Consider the following 14,942-nt stretch of genomic DNA (forward strand, 5'->3'; position numbering starts at 1 on the left):
GCCTCTATACATTCTGGTTTTTAAAGAGATTACAACTATATTACAAACTAATATATATATAATAGATAAACAACAAGGTCATACTATAGAGCACAGGGAACTATATTCAATATCCTGTAATTATCCATAATGGAAAATAAAAAAGATTAAAACTATAAATATATTTCTAATTTCAAGTTTTACTGCAGTAGAAGACATCATTGGATTATAGAAAAGCTTGATCATTGCTTTTTTAAAAAGAACTTGTCTTAACCTCCTTGTGTACAATATTGAGTCTTTTTAATAAAGATTGGATTAGGAACTTAATAGTGGCTTTCAAAGACTTGTCTTTGCACAGGGCTATAGAGTTCGGCTAAGGAAACAAATGATCTAATTGCATTCTCTCATGCTAAAAATGCCTACATAATGAGACTAGAAAATAGCAGATGCCACTGTGGAGTGACTCTAAAGCTTCAAGGACCAACTAAAGTTCCTTTTATTTAATGACCATGTATAATAAGGATCATAGAGAGAAGCCACAAATGGAGTCCCTTTCTAATCACTTGTATCCATTCATGTTTTCCTTAAGCGGTGTTGGTGGTTTAGTAGCTAAGTCATGTCCGACTCTTGCAATCCCACGGACTCTAGCCTGCCAAGCTCCTCTGTCCATGGAATTCTCCAGGCAAGAATACTGGAGTGGGTTGCCATTTCCTTCTCCATTTCCTTAAGTGTTTAAATGTCAATTGCCTAGCAGACACAATTTTGCAACAGGTCGTTAATGGTTCAGATAACAGATGAGATCGCTCTAAATGCTAATGAAACCACTTGCTCAGTGAATCATTGATGTTGACAGTGAAGACTAATCAGAACCTTTTGTAGTTGAATATAAATATACCTTATTATGGGTCAGAAGGTTTCAGTGGAAGCCCAGCAAAGAGGCTGGTGATAAGGAACCATGTCCACTAGTTTGTGCGTGCAGACTACGTCACTTTAGTCATGTCCAACTCTTTCCGGCCCTGTGGACTATAGCCCGCCAGGCTCCTCTCTCCATAGGATTCTCTAGGCAAGAATATTGGAGTGGGTTACCACGCCCTCCTCCAGGGAATCTTCCTGACCCAGGGATCAAAGCCACATCTCTCACATCTCCTGCATTGGCAGGTGGGTTCTTTACCACTAGCACCACCTGGGAAGCCCTACTAGCTCTAGTCTACCCATGCATCTCATGCTAAATCTGTATAGCTGTGTGGCACACCCATGATTTGTCATCTTAAGAAGGCAATGAAAACCAACAAGGATGGTGTACACGCAACAGGCCTGGGAGCAGGGAGGATTCCCATCTCATCAGCTTATTCTGGGAAAGTCTTCCCATAGTAAATTAAATTTTTGACCAATTATTTGCCTTAAAGTCAAGGCTTGACCATGAGGCGATACTTGGTAACTATGAGTGCTAGGCAGATTATAAATGATAACTTAATGCAAAGGACAAATATTCAACACAGTTTCCTTTTTAAAAAATTTTATTGAAATATACTTGATTTACAATGTTGTGTTAATTTCTTAAAATTTGTAGTCAAAGCTCTGAGAACTAGAAAATAGATACAGTTCACAGGCTTTTAGCACAACTGTTAGACAATATAGTACTCCCACTATTAACTTGTCAAATTCATCTAATTGAAAAGGAGTAGAGGGTTACCCAGTGTTAGATTCACACTATCTTAAGCTGCAGGTGAATAACACATTTTAACAGACACAGAGACAGATCTAATAAATGTCTTTATAGTCCAGAAAGCCAGAAAAATTATATAGATTGTCCTGCTGCTACTGCTACTGCTAAGTCGCCTCAGTTGTGTCTGTCTCTGTGTGACCCCATAGACTGTAGCCCACCAGGCTCCCCTGTCCCTGGGATTCTCCAGGCAAGATCACTGGAGTGGGTTGCCATTGCCTTCTCCAGTGCATGAAAGTGAAAAATAAAAGTGAAGTCACTCAGTCGTGTCCGACTCCTAGCGACCCCATGGACTGCAGCCTACCAAGCTCCTCCGTCCATGGGATTTTCCAGGCAAGAGTACTGGAATGGGGTGCCATTGCCTTCTCCGTAGATTGTCCTAGTATATAAATTTATCATTTCAAATATGTTAAGCTCTTTGGGAAATAGCGATTCCTTTGCTTGTATACGAATTGATGGTTTATTTAGTTAATGCATTTATTGCCTTTTTAAATTTTTTAAAGCAATGTATTTATTTTTTACTGTTCTGTGTCTTCATTGCTCCAAGGGCTTTTACTAGTTGTGGCAAATGAGGGCTACTCTCTAGTTGTGGTGTCCAGGCTTCCCTTGTTGCAGAGCACAGGCTCTCGGGTTCCTGGGCTTCAAAAGTTGCAGGTCCCTGGCTCTAGAGCGCAGGCTCAGTAGTTGTGGCACATGGTGCCACCGTGGCTCAGTGGTTGCCCCACAGCATGTGGGATCTTCCTGGATCAGGGATCTAACCTGTGTCTCCTGCACTGGCAGGCAGATTCTTTACCACTGAGCCACCAGAGAAGGCCCATTAGATACCCAAACTATGCTGTTTAATCAGGCTAATAGTATAGGTTTATAGGAAACAACATACTGCATTGAATATTACTTCATGTAAATATAAAGTTAAGACACTGATTACTTCTTCAATCTTTCAGATAAATATCTAGATCAACAGTAAAAACCAATCATGTTGGAACTGGACAAGAAAAATATCATTGGTTAATGCCACCTCAGGAACTTATCTTTTGAAAAAGAGAAAATAGTACATGAAATATTCAAGACTTGAGCTTTTGAAAATATGTATAATGACATAACCAGGACAATTTTCTTAAGTACCCATTTTTTTAATGCAGCTGGCACAAATTTGCCATTCCTTCCCCACCCACCGAGCTCTGGGATGCTTTTAATATTAGAAGACATGACTTAAGGAAACAATCCAGCGGACTATATGTGTTAAAAAGTCTTCAAAGTCACTCTTTAAATCCCAGAGTAAACTTTTTGACATCTGGACAGATAAAGATGATACTTGAGATCTTTCCTTGTATTCCTTGATGGTTACAACCCAGAAAGAAAACTAGTAACCTGTATCTTCATTTTCTAACAACTCTTTAACTTAGTTCATTGAAATACCACCTCCATTTTAACTTAATTTGCAGAAGTCACTTAAATGATTGCCAAACATGGAATAGAAATTGAATTCCTGAAAACTTCTTTAGATTATTAACATGTAATGTTTGGAATATATAGGAGTGGCTTTTACCTAAAGGCTTTAGTAGGTACAAGTATCCATGAATTATTCTTCACAACGTGCAAATTATACATCAGGATTGCTAAGGTAGATGCCTAGAAATGTTTGGGGAAGGGAGGACCAATTAATGGTGATGATTTACCTAATAGTAACAGGTTTAATTTGGCTGCTTTCACATGGATTTATGTATAGAATTCATGAAACAAAGTGTCTCACCTACTTAGACTTTAGAAGTGAAAGTCTGATATTAAGTGGTAGATTTTTTTTCTTGTAATTGGAACTTCCTGTGTTCATCTATCTCTGTAGTGAATGAACCATATACACATATTTTGATACTTGGAACACTTTATTACAGACATTGTTCAATGTAGTTGCTTCAACTGCACAACAATTAAAATCCCCAAACTGTTTTGTTTAGCATGAGTTAGTGTGCTGCTGTTTAGAATTTTTCCACCCCTTGGCTTAAAAATGCATTGATTTATCCCCATATACTTATTTGGTCCAATACCATTTCCCAAAAGATGAGGGAATAATGATGGAGTGTGAAGCTTCGTTCAAGGATGCTTGTGCATTTCCACTACTTCCTCCATTCTCACTCTGCAGCAACTTCTTAGAATATCTGTGTGCTCACAAGTTCAAAGCAGGTGGTCTAGCTATTTCAGACCATTTTTAGAACCTGTCACCTAAATTTTCAACACTTAGGTAATATTAATATATCATTGCAAGAAGCAAGAAAGCAAGTTGGTAGATTCACCTTTCTGCTTATCTAACAGAACCTGCAATTACCTAGGGATTTCTTATCTGTTAACTTATCTAATTTGGCCAGTAACCAAGAAGTAAGCAAATGAGTGCAAATGCATATTTCTTCCAGATGAGTTCCCCTGACCTTTTAGATTTCATTCTGGTGACTTCCTAACCTTCAGCAAGGTAGATCACTGATGTTGGGAGAGGAGAAGGCTGGTTATCAGGTTGCTGTTTTTCTGTCAACCAGAAATTCAACAAATATTAATAGATAGAAAATTCCTTTTTATTTTTAAATGACTCATTTTTCCTTTATCTTATTTAAAACAACCAGATCTTCCTAAAGGAAATCAGCTAAATCATGAAGCACCACCCTTAGAGTGATAACTAATCTATCAAGTACACAGGTAATAGTTAACGGTAAGCTAACTTACTGAATCACTGTGCTATACACCGGATACTAACACCACATTGTAAATCAACTATATTACAATAAATAAAACAATGTAAAAAGTAGTGCATACATATATGCATCAAATGATATGTAGTAGAATGTTCACAGAAGCACAATTCATAACAGCTCCAAATTGGATAAAATTTGTGGTATATTCATATAATGAGATATGTGGTAATGATAATGAACAAGATACAACATAGCTGGAACTTCATAAATATTATGTTGAATAAAATAAAGCAGATGCAGAAGCAAAAAAAAAAGTAGATAAATAAAATACAGGTGCTTCTAAATAATGTTTTTTTTTTTTTAATTCTTCTAACATTCAAAATGACTCCTCTAACTTTCAAGGTGACTGTTGTAATGGCACTCAAGTAGAAAGTGGGACCTGTTTAACAATTAAGATTTATGTGTACAAGCATCATAGGTGAAATCACAGAGGGGCTCAAATGTATAAACCAGGTATCCTGAAGTCCATGTGCTGGGCTGACTTCATTCAGGATTACTTCATTTGGGAACGAGAAAGCACAACTTGATGCTGTGTGTTCTAGGAAACAAACTGCTAAGTTTCATCTGTATGATTTATTTAAAAGCTAGCTTGAAATTAGGAAGAGGGATGAGTTTTGTTAAATGAACTTGGGAAGGATAGATATGAGAGCAGTGAGGTATTTACTGGTCAATTGGGAAAAGTATATGTAGATATGAGGGAAGATTATTGAAGAAAGTGTGAACAGTGCTAGTGTATCGGCTTAGAAATCGAATGTACAACAGTCCTTTTCCCTTGTTCTGATTTATTAGTATTTTGACTACATTTTCTTGCAAGGGACAAGCATAATATCCACTGTGCATTTAGGTGCCAAATTCAAAGTAAAAATCATATGTTTCTGTGATTTTGTATCAGCTCCATCATGCTTCTCAAATTACTGCCCCAGAGGCCCTGCAATAGAAGAATTTCAGAGGCTTCCATGTTAGTAGTTTGGTCCTTAAAGGAAAAAATAAAAAAAGAAAAACCTTAAAAATATTTCATAGATTGTTTATTCTCTATTCTAAACAGAGTATTCTACTCTCTTCTTTTGCCTTTAGGATGGGAGGAAAGCAGAATGAAATATAGTATCCTTTACTATCTAATAGTATGAAGTAGAGTTCTTCTGAATTCAGATTTTAAAACTACACCCAGGGTGAGTTACTGTGCTACCACGACACCGTGATGACTTTTGTCCCTGAAGCAAGTACACTGGTGACTGAGGCAGGGGCTGCTGTCTCTGGTCCCGCCAGGCTGTCCCAGGGTCAGGGGAGAAGTGCTCTGCAGGGCTCTATCATGTCCCCACAGGCCCTCAAGTCACACAGCTCTTTCAGTGTGCTCATACGTACCACCCACCAGCCAGGGTATTGTGTGTTCAAAAATCTATTCAGTCATAACCCTATGGACTATAGCCCGCCGGCCTCCTCTGTCCACAGGATTCTCCAGGCAAGAATCCTGGAGTGCATTGCCATGCCCTCCTCCAGGGGATCTCCCCTTCCCAGGAAGATCTCTTATGTCTCCTGCATTGGGAGGTGGGTTCTTTACCACTAGCGCCACCTGAACCAGGGTACTGAAGCCTCCCCAAAGTGCCAGCATGTCTACTTGACTGGGTTAGCTAAGGACCCTGACATTTGAGCCCGGTCTTTCCTGAAGGGTGGGGTGGGGGAGAGGGGTCGTTGCACTGGGTCTTCATTGCTGTGCTTTCTCTAGTTGTAGAGAGCATGGGCTACTCTTCACTGTGGTGCACAGGCTTCTCATTGTGGTGGCTTCCTTTGTTGTGGAGCACAGCCTCTAGGCATGAAGGCTATCTGTTCCTCAAACATAAGGAGTTTTCCCTCCCCTTCCTCCCATAACTCCCCCCACATTCCCACTCCATGTTGGACCACTTCAATCCACTGGCCGTTTCCCAGATATGTCTTACCTTGATAAACAAATTTACCTACTGAGTTGCCAGCTACCTCTGAGCCTAAAGCCCAAGGTGTATGGAGAAGGGTAACCTTGTTTCCAAGCCCCTCCTACCCCCTCAAAAGGCATAATTTCCTTTCCTCCAGAACAATGGAGTCCTAAGTGGCGCTAGTGGTAAAGAACCCACCTCCCAATGCAGGAGACATAAGAGATCTTCCTAGGTCGGGGAGACCTCCTGGAGGAGGGCATGGCAATCCACTCTAGTATTATTGCCTGGAGAATCCCTTTCCTTAGAATTAATGAGAATCACTCATGGCCCCTTCCATAGGTGATTCGTTATCTAATAGAGAAGCAGCTAATAAGGTGGTTCAAGATGGTGCTTAATGAACCATCTATGAACTTGACTCAAGGATGCAGTCATTACCTCTCTTCGCCACATAGCTCCTGAGGCATGAGTAAAAGGAGATGTTAACATTGAGACAGGCATACTCTGTAAGGTCAATTAATCCAATCCTAAGCATCATGTATCTGTATTCATGAAAACTCTACACGGTCCATAGACCATAGAGATATTCCAACAGTACCTTCTTTCCTAGAGTTTGACTAAGTGTAAGGAGAGATTCTAGAGTCAGTTTGCTGTGTCTTTGTTTGCACAAGCATATTAACTTGTGCCCAGCTTGCACAAGTTACTCAGTGAATCTACACATTCTACCTTTTCTAATCCTAGTAAAGTCTTCAAAATAAGTCTTTGCACTGAACAACTAAGTAATGTGATTGTAAAATTGATCATCTACAATACTTCAGTTCACCTTGTGAGTAATTTTTAGACATTTTTAGTGAATTGGTTGCATTGCACAGTCTAAGGAATAGGCCTTCATTCAGATAATAACATCTCAGATATTACATATCTGTTATTATTCAGATAATAACATTAAGCCTATTTCAGGGGCTTCCCAGATGGCACTAGTGGTAGAGAACCCACCTGCCAATGCAGGAGACATAAGAGACTCAGGTTCAACCCCTGGGTTGGGAAGATCCCCTGGAGGAGGGCACAGCAACAGCTCCAGTATTCTTGCCTGGAGAATCCTGTGGACAGAGGAGCCTGGAGGGCTACAGTCCTTGGGGTCACAAAGAGTCAGACACGACTGAAGTGACACATGCAAGCCTATTTTTAAAGTCTTAATCTCTCCTAAACACTTTTATTATGATGACTGTTCTTTAGGCTCTGCTAGGAAATACTCCTAATAAAAACTTATTTTAAAAACAAAATGGGTGGAGGTGGGTACAAAATTGAGAGGTCACAATGAGTCAAGAATATTGGAAGTTGCCATCTGAAGAACTCAAACTTCCTATCAGGCTTTAGAAAAAATAACTATAAGGCCAAGTACTGAGTAGCAGAGAATGTACTGAAATAATGTGAATTCTTTGATCTGTGAGTTGCGTCTCAAGCCTAGCCAAATACTTTCTTCCAAGTAACCAAATTAGCATTTGTGAGCTAGTTTGACCAGGTAGGACTCCAGCTACCCAGCAAGAGGATCTAGTGATACCCTATCATTAGACCCCATAAACTCCTTTTTATGTTTTGGTTCAGAAAACATCTATTCAAGCTATTCTGCTAATTTATCTTTCTGTTCTTTGTTATATCTATTATTTAATTCTTGGTTCAGTCTCAATATAATGGGCCTTGTATGGACTTATTAAAAATAGTTTGTTGTTGTGTTTTTTTTTTTAAGACTCATACATTCTAAAAATAGGACACTCTGGTCTCATTTTAGGATCTAGATTTTTCCTGGTACCAACTCTTACCTACAACCAGCTGTTTAACAGTTAGACAAGTTACATATTCTTTCTTGCCCTCGGTTTCTTAATCCATATAATGAAAGAGTATGACAAAATTATTCGCTAGGTTTCTTGCAGTTCAGTAGTCTAACCCACTTGGTATTTATTTCTTTAAGGCAACAAAGGATTGTGGAAGTTAGACTTATACCTCAAACTTGTCAGTGCATTAGAATCATCTGCGAATCTTTAAAATATATTGGTGCTCGCATCTCTTTCCACATAGATTCCAACTTAATGGATCTGGGTGTGTCACGGACTTGGACATCTTAAGACCTCCTCATAAAAGTTTCCCAGGGGATGTGAGGTGGACCTTTTACACTGCCAGTGGTGATAATGGAGGCCTAGATTTGACTCGGAATTCATTAGAACAGGCCCCTCTGGGTAACTTAGTGTAGTTTTTATTCCCATAGTCCTATTCCTGTCAGAGGTGCGTATGTTAGTCGCTCAGTCATGTCTGACTCTTGTGACCCCATAGACTGTAATTCACCAGGCTCCTCTGCCCATGGGATTCTCCAAGCAAGAATACTAGAGTGGGTACAGTTCTCTTCTCCAGGAGATCTTCCCAACCTAGGGATTGAACCCAGGTCTCCTGCATTTCAGGCAAATTCTTTACCATCAAGCCACCAGGGAATCCCATTCCTGTCAGAACCTACCTTCTACAGTCACAAAGCCAGAGTTGGACAGGAGGTGGTTCTAACAGTGTTTCTACTTACTAGCTATTTACTTATCGGTCCCACTTGTTCTAAAATCATTTAAACACTTGGTGTGGAAAAGCAATGTCAACTATAATATGAGACTGCATACCTGACACATAATCCATGGCTTGCTACAGTCCATAGGGTTGCAGAGAGTTGGACGTGACTGAGTGACTGAACTGAACTGTCCATGAAACCTAGATATGATTTAATCATAGGTGCCACTTGTTGAGAGCTTTCTGTATTCAAGGCACTGAGGTCTCTACATCAGTTATTATTGATTTCTTATAACAACACTATAAATTATATTCCCATTTTACAGGTGAAGAAATGAATATTAGATAGATTGACTCAAGCCACAGAGCTAGAAAGTAGTGAAAATGTGAAAGCCTTCTTAGCCTGAACTCTGACCTGCTACACTATCTGGCCTCTTTCCCAAATTAACTGTCTGGGGAACTTTTAACTCTGGTCTGACTTGGTTTCAAAGGCTGGGAGAAGTTTTCCAGTTCAGAGCTTTCTAAGTCCTATCTTTCTGCAGCATCCTTCCCAGGGGTTACAGGCAATGATATGTGCTCTCTGTAAATGCCTAACCAGTACATACCTCCTCAACTCAGGCACGTTTTGTTCCTGAGGCCCCTACAGCAGTGTCAGCATTTACAAGAAAATCTCCTAAGGACTCCTTTTCAACGTGTGTTAACATAGTCTCATTTCCACAATTAAATAGTCTGCAAAATCTTACTGTCTACTCAGTTTGGTCTTTGCAGGGTAGGATCAGTTTTCCTAAAAGCATAGGGATTCAAGCATTAAATGAGACTATGAGACTCATTAATGAGACTATGAGTCTCATTAATGAGACTCCTTAAAGGGAGACTAGTTTTGCACCAAATATCAGAAACTTGGCTGCACCATTTCTGGCAAGGTCCCTTATTCTCAAAAGGCTGCTTTGAAGATAGTGCTGAAGGCTGTTTGCTGCCCTCTTGGACCCCAAGATGTGCCCTAGAGGTTAATATTTCACATGTTCTAGTTCAGTATCTCAGCTGAGACAAGCAAAAGGTTCCAAAGGACAAGGAAGCACACTTCTGACCCTTCCAAAGTGCTGGACACTAGCAAAGACATCGACGTTGCTTTGTCCTTGATTCTCCTTAACTCCCTTTCCTGTGTCTGTTTTATGTGTCTCTTTCTGGAAAGTTAGCTGATATGTGAAAATCCATGGGATTATGACTCTGAAAGCAGCCGGAAAAATACAGGTTAACATCAGTGGAATTAAAAAAAAAAAGATAAGAACAGCAGCATATATAAAAAGAAAGGGAACACAGATCATGTTCAATGAAAGCCCATCAGCTAATTAGTGATTGATCTTGTGTTGCTGAGTCTATTTCAGTATTCATAAGATGGAGATACATTTTCTTCACAGAGCTGCCAGGACAAGTGTTCGAAGGGCTTGGTAGGTTAGGGGTTTGTACTATTCCCCTTAACATTAAAAACAGGTCCTCTATCATTTGTAGAATGGAGCCACCTTTAAATAAGTTTCTAACTGAAGTTATTCCTTTTACCAGCATTGAGACTGGCCAGGAAAATTCCTATCTGCTCCGAATAATAGGTAAAAAGATAGACTGAGAGGGAGGTGGCAAAATTGTGTCATGATGTTGCTTTAGAACCCTGTAGTCATTCATTAGAATCATTGCTGATGCCAGTACTATTCCTCCTGATGGAAAAGGTGAGGAAGAATAAGGAGGCACCAGCCAAATTTGTCCCTGCACAAGTGTGTCCCTATGCTCAGTTTTCCAAGGTTCTAAATACTTGCATGAATCACTTTAAGTGCTAAATAAACTATAACAGATTGTTTTCTAGTGCAAAGGACATAGTCATCTTAAGGTGACTCACACAGTCTTCTGGTATACATTTCTCAAAACTTTCTCAGAAACCAAAAAAAAAAAAAATGTTGCAAAATGTCTCCTGATCATCTGATCCTTGAGGCAAAAAAGGGGAAGTCCCCACATGGTTTGCATGAAGTCCAAAGTCCAAGTTAGAGATCTTCACTCAAATGAAGCTCATTTTTTGACTTAACATAGTTTTCATTTACAACTTTCTATTCTGTATTAGATCTTAAAAAGGGGTCAAAATATACAGTAACTTTAGATTCTCATCTGTTTTTATATGTATCATCTTTTTTCTCTTCTCAGGCTTCTAAAGAAGTAAACAGATCATTCCTAAGAACTAGAATAACAAACCAGCTAGGTTTAGATGGTGTGAGGGGGCAGTCCATGTGACTTTTTGATTATGTTTTTGGACTTTATTAGTAATCCATGTTTTATGATAGCATCCTTTGTGTGTGTTTCCTGCTCCTCAGTCAGTTTTGGTCCTTAGTCAGAAGGGCTATCCTTGGTGGTTGTCCTACACCCAGTGGTTCTCCTTTAAAAATAAAAGTTAAAAATCTCTTTTACCTTACTAAAGCTTTAAAATAGATGCCAGGTTTTTTTTTTTTTTTTCAATGATAGCCTAATTTGGGAAAGTAGTCACAGGAAATGGTAGGGCCTCTTCTGGTCCTCCGCTTCCTTTTTCAGACCCAAAGCCTTCCCCAAAATCAATTCATTATAAAACCTATTAGAGATTTTATGAGCACAGTTGACAATTCTGTAACACTGTTGGAAGGAGTATGTATTTGAATTTTAAACACTGGATTTAAGTTGATTATTCGTACAGAGGGACCTTAGTCTGGAAGCAAGACTTCCTCTGTTTCCCTGCAGGTCAAATGGGAACTTGGGCATTTGGGAGGTCTGAGATGAGGGAATTTCTCTTTAAACCTGTGGAGAAAGGTGAGTGTTTATCACTCTCTTATACATATAACTGGTTGTACGCTTTGGCTAAAAGTTTTTCGGTAAACCTTTAATGTTTCTTTATAAAGAGATTTATCTTTGAGTCTTGGAGCCTGTGGGCAAAATCTACCTTCCAATCATTTCAGGGAGCACAGATAACTTTTAAATTGTATAGCCTGCAATAGAGACCTGCCCTTGGCTATTACAACCCAACATACACATCCCTTTTCTTCAAAAAATACGCCAAGATGCTAAAGGAACATTTTATATCTTTTTTTCCTCCCCTGCTTCTTGTAACTGCTCATCCCCAAACCATGAAAGGATATAGTCAAAGAATACCAAGTACCTTAAAACAATCCTACTGCTATGAATGTTGAACTTCAGTGTCTAACAAAAGAAGTTTTTGCTGTAAAACCATGGTAGCACCACCCACTGTAGACCTCTTCCATTTGAAAGCTGTCTGCTGACACCAGATTTAATGCCTGGTCTTGAGTTATAAGTTGTTACATCTTGTATCATTTTTATGACTAAACCACACACCACCATTCCCTCTCCCAGGCCCCCTCAAAATGCTTTGTGGCATTTCTCAAATTCCTTTAAAATACTCACTTTTGAATAAAATTCGCCATGTTTAATGAGCTAAGACTTTTCTTGTCAGTAATAATATCCTACAGAAAAGTATGATATTAGACTTCAAAGATGGGGCAACAAATTCTTATGCCAGGTTCTTTCCTACCGGAATTGGGCAGGAAGGAGTGAAAGTCTTCAGGGACAAACAAGTAACAGGAATGGATAGGAAAATGAGAGATAAGGCAGCTCTGCTAATTCGAAAAGGAAAGGAGTCAAAAAGGAAAAAATTTCTGAAAGAGATGAGAAATATTGGGGTTTCTATATAACAATGAAAGAAAAGAATATTAAAGATATGCAGGAATATGAATTGGAACAAACTCCGGAAGATAGTGAAGGACAGGGGAACCTGGTGTACGGCAGTTCATGGGGTTGCAAAGAGTTGGACACGACTTAGCGACTGAACGACAGAAACAAGGGGTAAAATATTTAATATAAAATGACAATGTCTCATCTTTGTCCTAAGTGCAAGAGGAACCCCAAGATTAAGTGGGAAAGCTTTACTTTAAAATGTAGGATGCCATCATTAAGAAAAAATTCAGATTATCCTAATTCAATGAACATAAGCCATGCATGGACTGGAGCTTCAAGATTGTCATAGGAGCAAAAAAATGGGGGGAAAGGGGCTCACAAAAAGGTGCAGGTGTATGATGCATGCAGTCAGATACACTCAAAAGAATGAAAGCAAAGTAATTGGATTTGGTCAGAAGAGCCATTAGCAGTTGGAGCTGACTTTCTGAGATTAGCATCAAGATGAACAGTCCTTTGAGAGGAAGAGAGCACCAATTTTAGCTGTTTAAATCATGAAGTGGTAACTGGAGGACTACGGGGTCACATGAAGTGTTTTCCTTATTTCTAAGATACGATGAGCAACTAAGAAAGGAAAGGGATGCAGGAGGATGGATGTTGATGTTTCTCCTTAGATCAGAGCTTGGTCTCACTGTCTGATGTTGTTAATATGGGGAAATATCCTCTTGATTTGAAAGAAGAGCATTATTATTGGCTTCCTGAAATTAGAAGACTAGGAATATGACTAGGAGATTTATCACATTGCTGGAAAATAAATCTTGGAACCACTCGAAATCAACTAAGACACACACAAAAACAGAGGTGTTGTATTAGTTTTCAAGGGCTGCTGTAACAAATTACCAAAAACTAGGTTACTTGAAACAACAGGAATTTATTCTCTCATGGTCCTGGAGGCCAGAAGCCCCAGATCATTGTGTCATCAGGGTTTATTCCTTCTGAAGGTGCTGAGAGAGTACTCATTGTACATCTGTCTCTCAGCACCTGGGGGACATCGGCCATCCTGGCATTCCTGATTTGGAGACACATCAATCCAGTGTCTACCTCTGATTTCACCTCTGCAGTGTGTCTCTGTGCTTCTAATCTCCCCTTGCCTTTCTTTTGTAATGACGTTTGTTATGGAATTTAGGACCCTCCCAAATCAAGGATGATCCCAACTCAAGAGCCTTCACTTGATGACAGTTACAAATAACCTTTACGCAGATAAGGTCACATGCAAAGGTTCAGGGGTCAGGACTTGGGTGTATCTTTTTTACAGGGAGGTGAGGGACACTACAAGTATATAATAGAACATCTCCGTGGCCAACATGAGGTTTCCCGTATGAGACTCATCAGTGTAGCATTTGAGGAACTCTGGCTTGGGGCCAGACAGCCTGGATTGGAGACTTGGTTTTAACTCAGCAGCTGCGTTGTTTAAAACCTCTGTGCCTTGGCTTTCCCTCTGGAAAAGTGAAATAATACTGCATCATACTATTCACAGGGTTACCATGAGTTCTGGAATTAATGAAGTTAAAGAGCTAATAGTGCCTGGCCCCCAACTGAGTCATGGGTAAACAGGACTTCAAGTCCGCTAATGTTACCTGTAAATAGACTGTCTCCCCAGGTACCTACCAGTCAGGTGTCTTTGAGCAAAATCAACTATTAAATCGTCAAATACAATAATTCAGATAACATTAACCATACATAGATTTTATGTTTGTGTGTTTGTGTTTCAAAAGACTATTAAAATTGCAAAGAATAAAACTAGCTTTTGGGGTGAGACTAGTGGACGAGCCCACAAGTGTTCTTCACAGGATTACACACTGTGAGTGGCTTTTCTTTGCCTTTTGTCTTCACATAGAAAGTTAACCTTCCCTAGCTCTCTGGTGCAGTATAGAAATGTTCACTCCTGAGAAGTGACAGAACCTTTTGAAATGTTAATTCACATCTGTGTGCTTACAATGACTTCCCTTTTTTGTTTTACCTGCTGTGATACATGGGGGAGCTTTATGGAGAACTAAACTGTTTTGAGGGCCCCCACCCCTCTGTGTGCTTGGTTGTGTCCGACTCTTTGCACCCCAATGGACTATAGCCTGCTAGGTTCCTCTGTCCATGGAATTTTCCAGGCAAGAATACCGAAGTGGGTTACCATTCCAGGGGATCTTCCCTACCCAAGGATCAAACCCACATCTCTCATGACTTCTGCATTAGTAGGTTGACTCTTTACCACTGTGCCACCTGGGAAGCTGTTTAGAGGATAATAATGCTAAATAATAGCACAAAGTATGTTCACTCAGTGAGAACATTTTTTTGACATTT

The 14,942-nt window shown here is 39.6% G+C and overlaps 1 protein-coding gene across 2 annotated transcripts in view; it reads left to right on the top strand.

Annotated features, from left to right (window-relative positions):
• The window catches only part of DAB2 (DAB adaptor protein 2), a 57,074-nt gene that overhangs the window by 17,958 nt on the left and 24,174 nt on the right, over window positions 1-14,942 (top strand). The gene's annotated exons all lie outside the window — the stretch shown is intronic.

Source organism: Budorcas taxicolor, chromosome 20 (assembly GCF_023091745.1).
Source record: "Budorcas taxicolor isolate Tak-1 chromosome 20, Takin1.1, whole genome shotgun sequence".
NCBI lineage: Eukaryota > Metazoa > Chordata > Mammalia > Artiodactyla > Bovidae > Budorcas > Budorcas taxicolor.